Raw genomic sequence first — 19,526 nt, 5'->3', positions numbered from 1 at the left:
AAAGAAAAGTATTTCTTTGTGCCCTGCTCTCCCTGTTAATGCCCTACCTGGCCCCCTGGCAAAACTTTGCTAGACCCGCCCCTGCACAGTTACCAGCTGTCAGCTACTTAGAAAAGGATCCTGGTGTTATTTGTCTCTCAGAAACAGTTCATAACTTCCCTTAAACTCATTCATGTCACCTAAACAATAAACCTGTTTCTCCATCACCTGTTCAGCTCTGATGATTCAGTAAGGACATCTCCTGGTTTCATCTTCATATTTCCCTCTCACCACATATCCAAACCGACATCAGGACCAGCAGCTTTTACAGCTGTGGCTCCAGAAAACATTCGATGATTGAAGTAGCAACAGGAGAGGGAAGGGGACAGAATGAGAGAAGAAGAAACAGCTGCAGCATAAAGACACAGAATAACTCCAGCTTTGTGTCTTTTTCCATTCTAGCTGAAGTATGGGACAAACTGTGTTCCTTTTCAGCTCAATACAAAATGCGTAATATTTTCTATGAATACGGGATGATTCTGTTTTTTACGGGACGGTTGGCAACTCTAATAACTTAGCCTTATGAATAAAATAAAGTTCACTATCAGTAACATCAGAGCACCCACCCAGCTGTATAGAAACTCCATCATGCTAGCTAGTACGCAGTATGAGTTATTGTAACTGACGGTAAAAAGTCAGCACAGCGAAAATAAACCACACCTAAACTTGATTTATATCTGACCCAGATAGACTGCAGGTCATAACTTCTTACCTGAAGTAAGTTTTCTCTTCTTTCTCTTTTTAAGTGCCCTTTCTCACTGTCCCTCTTCCCTTCTGTTTTTCTTTTCCTTTATCTTTCTTTCTCCCTTTCCTATCCCTCAGTCATATCTGTCCAGTCTGTAACAACTGAAAATAAAAGAAAAGAAAAAATAACAGCAAAGGTCGATCAAATGGACCAATACGGCAAGGCCGTGATGATCCATTTGGCAAAGTAAATCCATTGGGTATCCTTGTTGGTCTTCAGACAACAATTCTGACGGCTAACGAATGGGACAGGCAAAAAAAAAAAGAAAAGAAAAAAAAGAAAGAAAAAAAACTACACCTAAACTTGATTTACAGTGGTGCAAAAAAGTATTTAGTCAGCCACCGATTGTGCAAGTTCCCCCACTTAAAATGATGACAGAGGTCAGTAATTTGCACCAGAGGTACACTTCAACTGTGAGAGACAGAATGTGAAAAAAAAAAATCCATGAATCCACATGGTAGGATTTGTAAAGAATTTATTCGTAAATTAGGGTGGAAAATAAGTATTTGGTCACCTCAAACAAGGAAAATCTCTGGCTCTCACAGACCTGTAACGTCTTCTGTAAGAAGCTTTTCTGTCCCCCACTCGTTACCTGTATGAATGGCACCTGTTTGAACTCATCATCTGTATAAAAGACACCTGTCCACAGCCGCAAACAGTCAGACTCCAAGCTCTGCCATGGCCAAGACCAAAGAGCTTTCGAAGGACACCAGGAAAAGTATTGTAGACCTGCACCAGACTGGGAAGAGTGAATCTACAATAGGCAAGCAGCTTGGTGTGAAAAAATCAACTGAGGGAGCAATCATCAGAAAATGGAAGACATACAAGACCACTGATAATCTCCCTCGATCTGGGGCTCCACGCAAGATCTCATCCCGTGGGGTCAAAATGATCATGAGAACGGTGAGCAAAGATCCCAGAACCACACGGGGGGACCTAGTGAATGACCTGCAGAGAGCTGGGACCAAAGTAACAAAGGTCACCATCAGTAACACACTACAACGGCAGGGAATCAAATCCCGCAGTGCCAGACGTGTTCCGCTGCTGAAGCCAGTGCATGTCCAGGCCCGTCTGAAGTTTGCCAGAGAGCACATGGATGATACAGCAGAGGATTGGGAGAATGTCATGTGGTCAGATGAAACCAAAGTAGAACTTTTTGGTATAAACTCAACTCGTCGTGTTTGGAGGAAGAAGAATACTGAGTTGCATCCCAAGAACACCATACCTACTGTGAAGCATGGGGGTGGAAACATCATGCTATGGGGCTGTTTTTCTGCCAAGGGGACAGGACGACTGATCCGTGTTAAGGACAGAATGAATGGGGCCATGTATTGTGAGATTTTGAGCCAAAACCTCCTTCCATCAGTGAGAACTTTGAAGATGAAACGAGGCTGGGTCTTCCAACATGACAATGATCCAAAACACACCACCCGGGCAACAAAGGAGTGGCTCCGTAAGAAGCATTTGAAAGTCCTGGAGTGGCCTAGCCAGTCTCCAGACCTCAACCCCATAGAAAATCTGTGGCGGGAGTTGAAAGTCCGTGTTGCTCGGCGACAGCCCCAAAACATCACTGCTCTCGAGAAGATCTGCATGGAGGAATGGGCCAAAATACCAGCTACTGTGTGTGCAAACCTGGTAAAGACTTATAGTAAACGTTTGACCTCTGTTATTGCCAACAAAGGTTATGTTACAAAGTATTGAGTTGTATTTTTGTTATTGACCAAATACTTATTTTCCACCCTGATTTACGAATAAATTCTTTACAAATCCTACCATGTGGATTCATGGATTTTTTTTTTCACATTCTGTCTCTCACAGTTGAAGTGTACCTCTGGTGCAAATTACTGACCTCTGTCATCATTTTAAGTGGGGGAACTTGCACAATCGGTGGCTGACGAAATACTTTTTTGCCCCACTGTATACATGCAGGAGATCTTGAGCTGTTGTAAGTGCTTTAGGGAATCTTTCCATTGTTGCCACTTGTCCTGTTTCTCCCTCGGCAGCGATGCATCCCATTCGCTAATGTCCATAGAAATCTCTCTCAGAATGGAGCGGCTTTCGATGCTGACTGGCACAGCGAAGCCAAGTGGGTCATACAAACTGTTGATGACTGACAATACACCACGTTTGGTGAAAGGCCTGTCACTGATTTCAACTTGAAATGACAATTGGTCTGTCGACAGGTCCCAGCCTAACCCAAGGCTGCGTTGCATGAGTGGGGCGTGTTGTCCACGTTGGAGTTCCTGCGGGCCTGTGGCTAGATCTTCACTTGGGAAGGCACTGACAACTACAGGGCTGTTGGATGAGATCTTGTGAAGGTGGATGTTAGACTGAGCCAGCATCCTTTGTGTTCTGTGAAGGACGTCAATCGCCTGGGTCTGAGAGGGAAATGACTTTAGCCCATCATCTACATAAAAATGGCGCTCAATAAATTCCCATACATCGCTGCCATATTCTTTCTCTACTTCCACAGTAGTTTTCTTGAATCCATAGTATGGCGGAGATGTGGGTATCGCTTTTGCACTCCAGACAACGAATATCAGCTTTACGGTCTTTGGCCCTGTGTTCTGTTGATGAGAGACACTTGTAACAGATCGAGAGCCCTTTGAGCAGACTTTTCCGCTCATCCAGTGTTTTCATCCTAAACCCTCTACATTTTGCAAGTGAATGGGGCTTCATGTGTACTGGACACTGTTTGTCGGGATCAAGAGAGTGAGTGTTAGATTTGTTGCTGGGTGTACCAACCTGTGTTTTGCTTGCTGTTAGCGGGGCTCTAAAATGTGATTGTCTCACCAATGGCCTTTCTATCTTCATGTGCCCAGTGCTGTAATTTTGTAGAATGAAGCTGGGGTCAGTTTTCATTTCAGCATTGCTATTCACGAACTGAACAAAGTAGGAGAAAGGCGGATAGTGCACTCTGTGTTCTTTCTTATACTTGGACCCCTGTTTGATCCATAACTCTTGCAGGGTATGTGGGAGTTTTTCCACAATTGGGTTTATGCCTCTTGGAGTGTCGAGAAAGCTGAGGCCTGGCAGATATCCTTCATTTTTTGCTGCTTCAAGTTCCAGGAGGAGATCTGCAAGTTTGTGAAGAAGGTGATTGTCTCTCGGAGTAACTCTGGGAAAGCTCTCTAGGCGTTTGAACAGAGAAGCTTCAATAACTTCTGATGAGCCATAAATCCTGTCTAGCCTTTGCCATAAACACTGAAGACCTGTTTCTGGATTGTTAACATGGACAGCCCTGATTCTCAGAGCATGCTGGAGAGACTCCCCACTAAGCCACTTAGTGAGCAGATCAAGTTCTTCACTGCTCTTTAGGTTTAAATCTTCCGTGGCATTGTGAAACACAGATCTCCATGCTAGATAAGTCTCTGGCTTGTTATCAAACACTGTCAATCCTGCTGTCAGTAGGTCACAACGTGAGAGGAGGGCAGCGAGGTCTGATACATCTGCTTGTCGTTGTGGTGTGGCTGCGCCAACATGGTTGGACCAACGGGGAGGTGGAAGTTTGGGCTGCCAAACGGGTGGAGAACTGGGGGGATACCCACGCGCAGCTGCTGCTGATATGTCCGGCCCTGTAGTGTGGGTGTTGTCTAAGTCACATTTTTGCTCTCTACTGTGTTTTGATTCACCTTCCATATTAGTGTTGTTGTGGAAGTGGGTATCTACGTACTCTTGAGTGCGGCTGACAGCCGCAGCTATTGTGGCAGGAATGTCTGGTGGCTTCACAGACTCTGCTTGGTCCAGAACTGCAGCCTCTAGGACCCTTGCGGCTGCAAGTGCTGCTTCTGCTTCTCCCTCCTGCTTCAGAGCATTTAGCGCTGCCTCCATCCAGGCCTTTTCGACCTCCATGTCTATTTGGCGTTTGGCGTATTCTGCTCTTGCTCGAGCAGCTTCAGCTTCAGCTCGTGCTCGTGCTGCAGCAAGGCTTGCTGCTGAGCTGTTTGACCGGCGTGAAGCTGCTGATCTGCATTCCGACCTGACTTCCAGCTGTGAAAGCTGCGAGGTGTCTCTGTGGTTGGACATGATTGCTGTCGCTGGAGTGGAGTGTCTCAGGATCCTGGCAGTGCACTTGATGCGTGGACAATCTTTTTACTCTTCTGCCCTCAGCTGAATGTCTCTATCCGGCTTATGCAGAGAGCTAAACATTAAATGGCTTCAGTAAACACTCAGGAGACCGTGTGGCATTCTTCAGAGCTTTACTGATCCTTATTTTTCTTTTTGTAAAACTGTAATAACAGAAACAGAATACAGTGTATTCACTCTCCATACAAATACACAAAGATTACATTAAATATTGTTGACTTATGTAAACAGTCACTACACAATCTCAGTATCAACACATGTCAAGAGATACAGCTAACACCACATGCTGGTATGCTTCATGTTAGCAGGCTAAACAAAGGGCTAACAGCTAGCTTGTGCTAGTAATGTAACAAACTCGCTAAACACACAAGAAACTCATTACTTTGCTGAACAAGGTACTAATAAGTGGGAACAATAAACCGCTTTGGCACACTTACAGATTATGCCTTTTCAAGGGCGTCAGATGCAGGAAATTACAGAGACACAGAGAAATGGACCTTCCCTGTCGAGCGCTGGGAGAAAAAAAACTGCTTGCGCTCTAACATGGCGCTACCCTGTCAACCCACTAAATGGCAGGCTTTGTCCAGACAAGATCAGGAATAAACATATTTTCTGACACGTTGCAACAGTTAATTACAGAACGAATGATTATGACCCGCCATATAACAAACTTATAAAAAACATACCTTAGAAATAACAGGAGGGACAGAATAAAGTCTGTTTGTAAAAGCCAAAAATAAAATACATGATTTTACATTGTATATTGTATTTTTTAGGTCTCCGTGGAAAAGATTTATGTTACATCTATAACTGCTTATTCAATTTATTGTCATGGCAGGGTGGATTTAGGCTGACTTTCAACAAAAAAAATAATTCATTTTGTTTTAATTCTAAAGGGGAAAAATTATGTGCTGAAAACTTTTATCTTAAATTTTTGTCTGTACAGGTAGAGATCACTCAAGAAGGTGAAAGCATTTCTATTAGCTGGAATGACTGAAAATGTGCTGACAGTCTGAGGAGGTTTTTTGACATTTGCTCACAAAGTAAAAGACATTTTCCAAATTGAAAAGAGAGAAAACTTGTGAATTCCATGGTGGTTCTTAGTTTCCATTTTGATATGCTCAGATGAGCCTATGCTCTCCAAAGTTTGATTGTACGTATCAATGTATAATTTCCAATTAGAAATGGAGAAAAGTGATCATCACTGTATTAATTTTATAGGTAATGTATAACGACAGTTGAATAGTGAAACTTGTTGCCTGAAAATTGCCTGTAAGTGCAGTGTACACTCAAAAAAATAAACTAGGACATGTGTTTGATTAGCAAAGCAGTAATATGTTTACATTACATGAAGAAATCATTTTTATGGGTATTAAATGATTCATTCTTATTTGTTGAATATGAGTCAAAGAACATTCTGATGATTTAAATTCATTCATGGCAATCCACTGAGAATGAGGTCCATCAAACCAACGACTCAGATGGTGTCATGTATTGTGCATGCTCTACGCCCACCGGATGCGGAAGAGACCGTTGAGACGTTAACGAGCGCACGTGGAGTTAGTCCTTTGGTATACCTGACAGTAAGGTAAGTTATTCACATATCTCTTTATATATTTATTTATATATATATAAATACTATTTGTTAAATGTTTTACCCATGTAGTGTGGTAACTTAGAGGAGCTTTATACTGTATATCAGGGAGTGTGTAGAGCCAAACACTTTTCACATGTAAGTTGGTGAATTTGAATTTTTTTCCAACTTAACCAGAGTCGCTAATTGTTGCAACAGAGCAAAAACTGACGAGGCTATTTTGGTAAGTTCGGTTTTTGTGTCTGTCGACTTTGAATGAGGTGTGTTTCATGGTTATCTGCAAGGTTAGGACTGTTTTTTCTCTGGAGTTAGCTAACTTTGAAGCGCGTCATGTCGGCGGGAAAGCCGCATAGAGTAATGTCTTCGCATATAACGCCTTGAATGAAGGGTTACTTTCTCCTTAACCGAAGTTGGTGATTGTTGGTAGCAGTGGTAAGACTGACCGAAACAGTTTTGGTGATTTTTTTATGATGCTGTACCTAAAATTGCTGTTTTTGTCAGTGGAGTTTAGTAAGGGAACGACCGCATTAACTGGATGGATGAAGGGTTGAATTCAACTAAACCAGTGTTTTGCGGATTTAACAACAAGGAGTAAGAGAAAATCTGTCACAATAATTGCATGTGCATTTTCTTTTTTTTGTAATATCTTCACTTATTTTTTGAATTCAGAATGATTTAGGTAGATCATTGTTCGGGTTAGGGCTGGACGATATGGCCTAAAATTCATAACGCGATATAATTTGAGGCATGTGCGGTAACGATATATATCGCGATATATTCTTTTCTTCTGTATAACGTATTTTCCACACTATAAAGCACACTTAAAATCCTTTAATTTTCTCAGAAATCGAGAGTGTATGCACTTATGTATGAATTCTGGTTGTGCTTACTGATCTCGAACCGATTTGGGCGTGCAGAAAACTGTTAAAAAATGTTTTAGTACAACTTTGGTAAGCCGCACTGCTTGATGGATTGTCAGAGCATTACGGTTGCCGTAGTGAGGAGCTTTGCGGAGTAATCTGTGTCCAAAACTCTGTCCATTTCAGGTCCCAAAGTCAAACGAACACTGAGAAATTCGGTCTAAATTCTTTAATCTTTAATGAAATCATCAGTGTTGCTGCTTTACCAGGTGTAACAATTAAGTTTAATATCCAGGCATCCATGAAAACAGAAGTTATTAAATTTAACGGAGTTAGAAGTTAGCAGGAAGTTAGCTCGCTAGTTTCCACCTAAACATGATGTAACCAGTATGATTCTGCGTTGTGTCTGATAAAAAAGGTAAAAGAAAGAAAGACCTCCAAGTAAATAATTTGCCCACTCCAGCTCCTCTCCCACAGGGGAATTGTAGGAAAAGGGCGGCATTTATTTTTACATTAAACATAAAATATGCATTTACACGTAACATATTTGACATAAGATAAAACAAAAACAACAACATGAAATCCGACATACCTGATAAAAAAGGTAAAAGAAAGAAAGACCTCCAAGTAAATAATTTGCCCACTCCAGCTCCTAGACCAAATACAAACAGTGGGGAAGAGGGTTAGCTCAACCCACCACAGCTCCCAAGCTAGCAAGGAGTATATATTCATGCTAGCATTTATGGCGCCTAAAACACATTTATGATACACACATACTACACACTTATAACATCTTACAAAAACAGGCTTAATAATGACAATAACTGAACTAACATCGCAATCATAAACATCAGGGTGGCTAAATATGAATTATGTGTGTTTCAGGGTGTTGGAAAGAAATGACACCCACCTCTCCCACAGGGGAATTGTAGGAAAAGGGGAGAGGCAAAAGGGGTACACTGTATTTATAGTATTGCACCAAAGAAGAAGAAGAAAAGAATGAGGAGGGGCTCTAACTGATAATGAACACAACTACAGGCTTGGAGGTCCTAAAAGTCAGGTATAAAAGGAGCAGTTTGGGGGTTTAGAACACATTTTGTGTAATTATAACAATGTGATTTATGACTCTGTTACAATGACATACCATGTTCTGACTGAGAGATCTTTGAAACTAATTAAAACGTACAGCTCTGCTACCACTTCCGACATAAATGAAGAGAGAAAACTAAACAGCAGTGGCGTTTGCAGGGTTACTGAAGTTGGACTACCTGGTATATAATGTTGTGCTACGTGATTGCTAGCAACACAGCTATGTTAGCATAACATTAGCACAGTGAAGCTGGAGGATGAACGCCAACTTTTTTTCTACTCGATAAAAGTTAACATGAGGTATTCTGGTGGTTAGGGACAAATGCAATCGCATAGCAGGATGCTATACATGGGCCAAACTTCAGTCAGGAGAACAACTGAGATCATTCATCCACAATACAAGGTTAGTTATTAATATACTGCAACAACATGGGAATAGAGCAGCTGTGAGAGAATTCAACATTAATGTATCAATGTTACGGAAGTGGAGGAAGCGCAATTTTTGGCTTTCTCCATATTTCAAAAGTGCTTCATCTCTTTGCTATGACTGTCGGCATAATTTGCAGATGATAATGGTTTTAGCCACTGCGATGCTTTCGACCAAAACAGGCGCAGCTTGATGACATCATCAACATGCGCTATCACGATAGAGCGGTATAGTCAAAATCTCTATCGTTTGCCAAATTTATATTGTTTCGTATATCGTATATCGTTTATATCGCCCACCCCTAGTTCAGGTCATAGTTTCTCTGCTCTCTGGTGCTCTGCATTAAGGCTGACTAACAGTCTTCACATTTCACAGTATGTAGATATTAACACAAATTAATCAAGAGTAATAATTGTATTTTAATTAAATAATTTCTCTCCCCAGAAATAAGTCTCAAAATAAAGCCACATTCCCATGCTCTGAGATTCTTACACCTCAACAATACATGGTAAGTTTCATATGTTTGACATATTATTATTATTAGTAGTAGTAGTATTAGTAGTATTGTTGTTGTTATTATTAATCAGTTTTTTCTTTGGTTTTTTTGGCGTCATGTTCATGTTTTTCAGATTGACAAGGAATTCTTGCGCATATCGACACTACCGCTGCTATCTACATTCCTTTCTGAGCTAGACTTGTACACTACACATGATGGAGATCTTTAGAGGTAAAGGTGAAGGGCTGGAAGAAAAATGAGACACATCATGGGGACCATCTCCAAGGTATGTGCTAAAATGGTTAGACCTGTGTTTAAGAATTTTTTATGCCCATAACATGCCAATTTTATGAGTAAAAATATCTATACTTATGGTAGGCAAAAGTCCTAAGTTGTTTTCATATTGTTATACGAATTATATAAGCGTCAGTCTTATGTTAATAAGTAATTGATAAAGTCATATGGTTAATCTTGATCAAAATGAAAAAACAAACCTGTTTGGTTGCCTCATTTTGTGTCTGATTTGGTTGAGATATATGAGTACTTGCCTTTTGGTCTTTCCAAACAAAGTATTCCTTTTTCGAACTGCTGCCTAAAAGCTAAATATTGTCATTATGGATTCCCTTTTTCCCTAGGATGACACAATACATGCAAGACGAGCATCCATCCTGAAGTCCTTGTGTAACTACGAGACTGCGACAAACTTGTGAAGGAATATACGGTGAGTTACATTCACAAGGTGTTCTGTGTTATGTAATTTAATGCAGGGGTAATTTTGATATATGAAACAGCAAAATGTGACACCCTGTACAACTAAAACATATTGTCATTTTTCCTTGTTTTGTTTAATGTCAAATTTCTGAGGTGTGAAACCAGAGACATAGAATTTGGTAAATATGATATCAGCATATCCACGCTGATTGCTGAATTCCTTTTTTTCCCCCGCATGTCTAGACTCAAACAAATGTATTATTATATTTCACATCACAGAACACTGAGGCCAACACTGAAGCCATGGAACAAACTGTGATGGGAGTGTATGTCCTACAGCAGCAGGATGTGGAGCCTGGAGATGACCCAGAGAACATCGGTGTCCTGATTGAAGGTGTGGAGATTTTCACTGGTTTGAGGAGCATTGCAATTGCTTGTGCTCTGTTATTTGGACTGATATACTGTCTGAACCTAAGCTACCCACCGGAGCTCAAATGCACTTTTGAAGTCTTGCAAAAGATTATCATGAAGCTAGATGGGCAGAGGTTTCAGATTCAGGGAAGCCAGATATTTTTCCATATTTCTGCAATGCAAATTTGAGTTTACCTTTTAAAGTTCAAAATTGTAAGTTATAAAATGTTCATAAGTACTATGTGGTTTGCTCAGTTGGCATTATACAAAGATTGTTGGTTCATAAGTTAAAGTCTCATACACTTGCAGTGTAAACACTGATTTGTGCAAGCTGGGCAATTGTTACAAAGGGAAATGTACCCACAGGTTTTCACAAATTGTTTGAGTGGAGCAGTTCTTCTCAAACTTGTTAAATGTTTTCTCCACACGTTAAATAGACTAAAGTTATCATTAATGGATACAGCCTGATTAAATGGAGCACTAATGTATGTATGCAAGAAACATTATAGTAATGTTATATATTATATAACATTATATCATATATATATATATATATAAGATGTTTATATCTTATATATTTCTATACTGTGTATTGTGTATTTTGTTGTACAGTTATTTTATTTTCAACTTTAATTTATATATTTTATCTTATTCTTTCCCAGTTAAATTTACCCTTTTTAATTCTCATATTTATTTCCTTATTCATAGCCTTTTCATTTTTCTTTAGGTCACGAGCAGTTGTGTAAGCATTTCACTGCATATCGTACTGTGTATGACTGTGTATGTGACAAATAAAATTTGAATTTGAATTTGAATTTGAATGTTGAATGTTAAATTGTGTTAAAATTCATGTTTTTGCTTGCAATGCATATTTTACTACATTTTACCAAAGTTGCTTTGGGGATATTATTTTTTGTTGGCAAACTATTCTACAGACTATTTCTTTCAGTCAGCATGTCTTGGTTGCTCTGGAAGTTCTGTGGTCTCCTACATGCATTGCTGTTAATAAAAGATTCTAAATTCAATTCAATTCAATTCAATTTTATTTATATAGCGCCAAATCACAACAACAGTCACCTCAAGGCGCTTCATAGATATAGAGAAAAACCCAACAATCATATGACCCCCTATGAGCAAGCACTTTGGCGACAGTGGGAAGGAAAAACTCCCTTTTAACAGGAAGAAACCTCCGGCAGAACCAGGCTCAGGGAAGGGCGGCCATCTGCTGCGAACGGTTGGGGTGAGAGAAGGAAGACAGGATAAAAGACATGCTGTGGAAGAGAGACAGAGGTTAATAACAGATATGATTCAATGCAGAGAGGTCTATTAATACATAGTGAGTGAGAAAGGTGACTGGAAAGGAAAAACTCAGTGCATCATGGGAATCCCCCGGCAGCCTACGTCTATTGCAGCATGACTAAGGGAGGATTCAGGGTCACCTGTTCCAGCCCTAACTATATGCTTTAGCAAAAAGGAAAGTTTTAAGCCTAATCTTAAAAGTATAAAAGTAGAGATAGTGTCTGTCTCCCGAATCCAAACTGGAAGCTGGTTCCACAGAAGAGGGGCCTGAAAACTGAAGGCTCTCCCTCCCATTCTACTTTTAAATACTCTAGGAACAACAAGTAGGCCTGCAGAGCGAGAGCGAAGTGCTCTAATAGGGTGATATGGTACTACAAGGTCATTAAGATAAGATGGGGCCTGATTATTTAAGACCTTGTATGTGAGGAGCAGGATTTTGAATTCAATTCTGGATTTAACAGGAAGCCAATGAAGGGAAGCCAAAACAGGAGAAATATGCTCTCTCTTTCTAGTCCCTGTCAGCACTCTTGCTGCAGCATTTTGGATTAGCTGAAGGCTTTTCAGTAAGTTTTTTGGACATCCTGATTATAATGAATTACAGTAGTCCAGCCTGGAAGTAATAAATGCATGAACTAGTTTTTCAGCGTCACTCTGAGACAGGATATTTCTAACTTTAGAGATGTTGCGCAAATGGAAGAACGCAGTCTTACATATTTGTTTAATATGTGCGTTGAAGGACATATCCTGGTCAAAAATTACTCCAAGGTTCCTCACAGCGTTACTGGAGGCCAAGGTAATGCCATCCAGAGTAAGAATCTGGTTAGATACCATATTTCTAAGCTTTTCAGGGCCGAGTACAATAACCTCAGTTTTATCTGAATTAAGAAGCAGAAAGTTAGCGGCCATCCAGGTCTTTATGTCTTTAAGACATTCCTGCAGTTTAACTAATTGGTGTGTGTTATCTGGCTTCATGGACAGATAGAGCTGGGTGTCATCTGCATAGCAGTGAAAATGTATGCTATGTCTTCTAATGATGCTGCCTAAGGGAAGCATGTATAATGTAAACAGAATTGGTCCTAGCACTGAACCCTGTGGAACTCCATAATTAACCTCAGTGTGTGAAGAGGACTCTCCATTTACATGAACAAATTGGAGTCTATTAGATAGATATGATACAAACCACTGTGCTGTGATGAACTCTGAAACCTGACTGAAACTCTTCAAATAAACCATTCCTCTGCAGATGATCTGTTAGCTGTTTGACAACTACTCTTTCAAGGACTTTTGATATGAAAGGAAGGTTGGAGATTGGCCTATAATTAGCTAAGACTACTGGGTCTAGAGATGGCTTTTTGAGTAAAGGTTTAACTACAGCTAGCTTGAAGGCCTGTGGTACATAGCTGATTATTAGAGATAGGTTGATCATATATAAGATCGAAGAATTAATTAATGGCAGGACTTCTTTGAGCAGTTTTGTAGGAATGGGGTTTAAAAGACACGTTGATGGTTTGGAGGAAGTAATTATTGAAGTTAACTCAGAAAGATCTGAGTTAAATGTACTTGTTATTTACTCAGCTAGTGAGCTCAGTGATCTCTTAGCTTTGAGCCATTCCAAGTGTGGGCGCAATTTTTAACTTCCTATGAAGTTAGCTAATAAGTTTAGTATGAGATGGTTGAAGGGGAGAAAGCTGAGCTGAACTGAGATCCTGCCAACTGTTTTAAGAATGTTCAAGCAAAATAAAAGAGATGGTTTTGCAAGTTATCGTTTATGTATGTTTCATTAATTGAGTTAAAAGTAATGTTTACATAAGCAATACAAACACTAACTGAAATACAATTGGTGTGTACTACAGACATAAATTATACTTGTTAATTCAACAAGATTAACATTGGTGTAACAAACAAATATTTTGTCACGGTCCGGGGCAGCGGCCGTGTGAAGAGTGGAAAGGAGGACTCAGATGCAGCACTTACTCAGATGTGAAGGTGATTTATTGACAATACTGAACATAAAGTGGAGATGGCAAACAGAACTAAGGATGAACTAAACTGGGAGAAACTACACAAAGGGAGTGGCAAACCTGAACATGAAGGGAGAACAGCAGGGAGAGCACGCAGGGGATTCACGGAGAAATGCAGAGTACGCAGGGTAACACAGAGGATGAACACAGACGACGCGACGAGGAGCAGAGGAAAACACACACTATAAGTACACAAAGAGACACTGGGAAATCACACACAGGTGGGAGACACAGCTGGACCTGATTAACCTGACGAGACAGGGGAACACTAACACCAGGGACCAATAGAGGGAGCACAAACCCAAAACCCAGTATCTAAAATCCCAAAACACAAACCATCCCAAAACAGCCCAAGAATAATAAAGAGAATAATAACAATAAGGAACACAAACACAAAGTCACTGAGTCATGGCCGCAGGACCATGACATATTTACTAGTTCATGTAATAAGACTGACTTTTGATGTGCCATTGTTCAAACAATATAACATGAATTTAAATTAATTTAATTAGACTAACTTGGTACAAACATGTTAACTGAATAAAAGTCAAATTAATTGAATGTTAATGTGAATATTATGTTACACTTACAAACATGTATCATGTTGAAACAACACAATCAGTGTGTGAATGTGTGTGTGAATGGGTGGATGACTGGATATGTAAAGCGCTTTGGGGTCCTTAGGGACTAGTAAAGCGCTATATAAATACAGGCCATTTACAGGCCAATCAAGATGGATTAATATAACATGATTTGTTTAGATCAGGGGTCAGCAACCTTTAACACCCAAAGAGCCATTTGGACCCAGTTTCCGGTCTTGGTATGTGTCGGGCTGTGAGCTGCAAAGCTACAGCCGGCTGTATGCATACAGCAACCGTGTGTGAAAAGTGGTCAATAGAGAGATGCTAAAAAGTGTGTTCATGCAAACATCGTCGGGTCTGCCGTGATATGTTTACAATGGGACTTCTGCTCCTGAACCTCTGCGTACAGCGTCTGCAAATCGGGGCTGTACGAAGTCACTTTCATCTTTACGCAGGACTGTAAGCTGTCATCTGTGAGGCGTTTCTAACATAGTTCACGGTGGAGAATAGTTGCTGACATAATGTGGATCCAAAGATCCATAATTGGCCTACCTGGGGTTGAAAGTCTCAATAAATGCACGGCGTTTCGGCGGGTATACCGGTTTCAGCGAGTGTGATGCTTATTTTGAGCAATGAAAAAATAATAGAAGATAATTTTATTTTTATATTTCAATATCACAATAATCTTCCAATTTATAACTACAAGTTAAAAAGGAGCTAACATAAATAAAATACACTTCAGCGAAATACTTCTAATTTATTTTCCCAAACCATGCGGAGCCGCACTATAAGGACTAAAGGGCCGCAGGTTGCCAACCCCTGGTTTAGATGGAATATAAGTCGCAAGATAAAATTACGTTCATCCAATGAATTATTTTTTTGAGTGTCCTTTACCTTATTCGCGGGTCATGTTATAAAGTGTTACTGAATTTTGAACTGAGAACTTCTGAAAGACTTTGCACAATCTGCACCTGCACTGTAAATAAACTCACTAAACTTGTATCTCTGAGTCCTATGTGTGAGACTGACCAGACAAACCATCTCATTGGCACCAATGACACCATCTCATTCCTAGGACATATAGTGGAGGAGGGACACATTAGAGCAGACCCAGCAAAGATCCAGGTTGTTTTGGAGTGGCCAACAGCAACCTCTAGGAAGCACCTTCAGCTACTTGCATCTCTGAGTGCTGCGTTTAAGTCTGGGCCGACAAACCATGACAACTTGGGTCCCACCGGTTTAGTATTTAACTAGGGCTGAACTAGGGCTAAAAGGTTTCACTTCAAAATTTTTGATTTAAATTTTACTTTGTTGGTGTACTGTCATGGGCCTGGGTCTGTGACCTGAGGATCATGTGTCATTTTTGAGTTTAATGAATAGTTTTATTCGTCTTTCTTAATCATTTATGGTTGTGGTGTGATCTGCTCCTGGTTCCTCATTTCCCTTGTGTGTGTTGTTGTGGTTTGCTGCCCCACCAGGCCTGGAGAGTCCCTGCCTTGGAGCCAGCCACACCTCTGATAATCACTCACCTGTTGCCGATCTGCCTAAATCAAGGAGCTCTACTTAAGAGAGCTGTGGCGCAGCAGTCGGCGCAGGATTGTTAAACTAGAAATACAGTTAGTACGCAGCTCGTGTTTTCAATTGCTCTCTTGTTGAAATGCTTAACGTGTTTAGTTGGCCGGTGGATGGGACGGTACTCATTGTGGCATCTCTTGTTTCCAGGGTGATTACGGAAACGTGTGGAGGGAGCAGCACACTGTTGAACACAGGCACTGAGGAGGACGAAACACTACCACGCATCACGGAGAGGAATCACGGCACAGGGAATTGGAAGAACACACACTGTGGATTGTTGGCACTGTTTTCTCTGTAAATAAAAACACTTTCTCCATTCAAGTCCAGCATTTGGATTCTCCTTCAGCCAGCCTTGACATGTACAGAAGGAAAACTATAAAATATGGTGCTTGCCCAAAAACCGATGGACTCAGTTTCTCTAGAAATATCTTTGTACTCTTGTGCCACCTATTCTTGGCTGGTGATACCACAGGTAGCACTGAATTACAGCAGCCTACTGTAGCAAGTGTTGAGCCTGCTGTAATTGTACGTGACACCAAGTAAGGTCATTTAGTCCCTTTTCATGTGGAAAACCTCCTCTGGTCTTACAGTGATTCAGGCACGCGCGCGCACGCACACACACACACACACACACACACACACACACACACACACACACACACACACACACACACACATTTGGGAATAATATGGCATCAGAGGAATAAAATTGAACTGCCTCTCTAAACACATTAAAAAAATATTTTTAAGTTGTTAGTATGACACACACACACAGTGTAATAGCATTTTTGTTAAACATGGCTTGCAGAAACTAAAAGAGCTCTACAATAATTCAATTCAGTTGAATGTTATTTATATATAAATAAATACAAATAAATATTGCTCAGCATCAGTTGCTTTTTCTGATAAAACAAAATATGTAACAATAGTTAACAGTTACAGTATTACTTATAAGCATGTAATGAGAAACAATGAGTGACTAAACTCATTATTGTAATTTAGTCATGTTCTGTGTAGTTGAGTGGATATTTTGTCTCTTCTCTTACTTTGATACTTTAAAATCCTAATTTGCTTCAGAGCAGTTCTACAGTTTCAGTTATGCTGCAACTAAAAAAAAGTTGCAGCACGATCGATCGATCGATCGACCAATAAATCAATCAAGCAATCAATCAATCAACCAATCAATCAATTATGCTGCAACTTTTTTTTAAACCAGTAACCATTTCTATTACTCACAATCCAATGAATCAATGATAAAGCTCCTTTTTTCTATGAAGCCATTTTAAACCATTAATTATAGACCTGAACATAAATGTTAGCTACAAAGAAAGCTGTGATAGAACTAGAGATGGACCGATCCGATATTACGTATCGGTATCGGTCCGATACTGACCTAAATTACTGGATCGGATATCGGAGAAAAATAAAAAATGTAATCCAATCCATTAAATATCACGAAAGCACCTCACAAAACTTGCAACATGCCGTAACTCACCTCAGAACGTTAGCACGTCGGAGCAGTATGCATCACGTGATAGAGCGGCTGTGGCATGCAGGACCTGTCGGTGGTCTGGATAGCATGTGGAGCTTCGCTAGCAACCCGGCATTTCATCTCCGACAAAGTTATCCCGAGAGAAGTAAAGCAAGTGTGTAAGTCCATCTCTGAATGTTTGTAAAGCATTCCTGCGTTAAGCTTAACAAACGATATATGGAGCGACTGCCTCTTCTTGCTGCTACTTCAATCATGAAACTGCTTAACGATCAGCTGATCGGCTTTTCTGTTGCCAGTCGTGTCTCTAGTTTGCTTTTGGCCCACTTTGCACCAGAAAGAGGAAACCAGCGGCTGAACAACAGCAGCACGTTTAAGCTTGATCAGCTGTTGTTAGAATGTATTTAATATTACTTTCTACTCGAGGATCTTTTTCTACGTAGCTGAAGCTGGTAACTGTGCAGGGGCGGATCTAGCAAAGTTTAGCCAGGGGGGCCGATAGGGCATTAACAGGGAAAAGGGGGCACAAAGACATACTTTTCTTTCTTATTCTCATTTAAAATGTCTAGCTTTTAATAAATAATTATCTGACACCCAAAGTTTTAATTTGATGTAAAATGAATAGAAGTCAATTACTGTATATAGTAACTATTAAGTCTAATATACCCTAGTAAGCTATAGTACTTTTTCCTTTGGGAAGGTACCATCTGTGCAGTCTGCAATTTTGTTGAAGAAAGATGTTGAATCTATTTAATATTTCTTGAAAAAGAATTTATTTCTGTGCATTTTTTTTCACACTGCATCAAATTAAGGTTGATTACGTCGATTAAGCATCATGAGGTGGCGCGTGAGGGGTGGTTCCCTATTTTTTATTTATTTATTTTTGTTGTTGCTGGGAGTTGGAGCCCTATTAGTTAGGTTGCTTAATATTTATGCTAAGTACTCTTTAAAATACCAGAATAGGGAGGATGGTGTAGGTTTAAGTTTATTAGATTGATCAGTATTGCTGAACTATGAAATATTTTTTTTGCATACAGGTATAACAGAATAGCTTTAGTGTAGTTGTTGTTTTAAACTTGAGTATGAACTTATACAAAATGCAGCAAGATATTTAAAAAACAGTTTTGTTGATTAAAAAACACTATATCGGATTCATATCGGTATCGGCAGATATTCAAATTTATGATATCGGTATCGGTATCGGACATAAAAAAGTGGTATCGTGCCATCTCTAGATAGAACTCAGGACTGGTTCCCATTATTCTGCTTGCCTATCGATTCCTCTTATCAGTTCTACCTGCACTTGTTCTACAATCAGCTGATTTCAGTTTGTGTGCCAGAGGAGAAAAATAGTGGAGTGGTCTAGATCGTGGATATAGCCAGTACTTTTATTTTTATCACACAAAAGGATGAGCGCATGATGGGAAAGTACACTAAGGAGTTGGAAAGGAAAGCAACTGGACTTCTTTAAGTTTCTTCATTAAAGATAGGGATTTGTGTTGGCGTGTGTGGGTCTGTAGCCTAAGGTGTATATTGGTTAGTAATTATAAGACAATGCCTTTCAGGATAGAAACAGGAAAGGTATATAACATCCATCCATCTATTCACTTCCGCTTATCCTTTCCAGGGTTGCAGGGGGCTATCCCAGCTGTCATAGAGCAAAAGGTACACCCTGGACAGGTCGCCAGTCTGTCACAGGGCTAACACATAGAGACACAGACAACCATTCGCACTCACATTCACACCTATGGGCAATTTAGATTGATCAATTAACCTATCCCTACTAACTGCATGTCTTTGGATTGTGGGAGGAAGCTGGAGTACCCGGGGAGAACATGCAAACTCTGCACAGAAAGACCCCGGCCAGATGGTAGAATTGAACTCAGGACCTTCTTGCTGTGCGGCAACAGTGCTAACCACCATGCCATAACATTGTATAACAAATTACTTTTATACAGCGAGTAATTAGGTAATGTACTGCTTTTTTTTTTTAAGAAAAGTGATGTGTAACACAGTACTTTTGTTGAGCAACGACCCCTGATCACAGCAAAAAGGGGAAATACTTCCTACATGCACAAACATTTGGCCACACATCATGTAATT

The 19,526-nt window shown here is 40.1% G+C and overlaps 1 long non-coding RNA gene across 1 annotated transcript; it reads left to right on the top strand.

The window, feature by feature from the left end:
• Positions 1–9,100: 9,100 nt before the first annotated feature.
• On the top strand, positions 9,101–16,255 carry LOC113013559 (uncharacterized). Its single transcript, XR_003270841.1, has 6 exons — positions 9,101–9,348; positions 9,470–9,622; positions 9,972–10,057; positions 10,327–10,441; positions 15,838–15,975; positions 16,082–16,255. It is a non-coding gene; the product is annotated as an uncharacterized LOC113013559 (long non-coding RNA).
• Positions 16,256–19,526: the final 3,271 nt, after the last annotated feature.

The sequence above is a fragment of the Astatotilapia calliptera genome, chromosome 20 (genome assembly GCF_900246225.1).
Source record: "Astatotilapia calliptera chromosome 20, fAstCal1.2, whole genome shotgun sequence".
NCBI lineage: Eukaryota > Metazoa > Chordata > Actinopteri > Cichliformes > Cichlidae > Astatotilapia > Astatotilapia calliptera.
The sequence above is the reverse complement of the archived record's forward strand: the minus strand, read 5'-3'. Positions and strand labels throughout refer to the sequence as shown.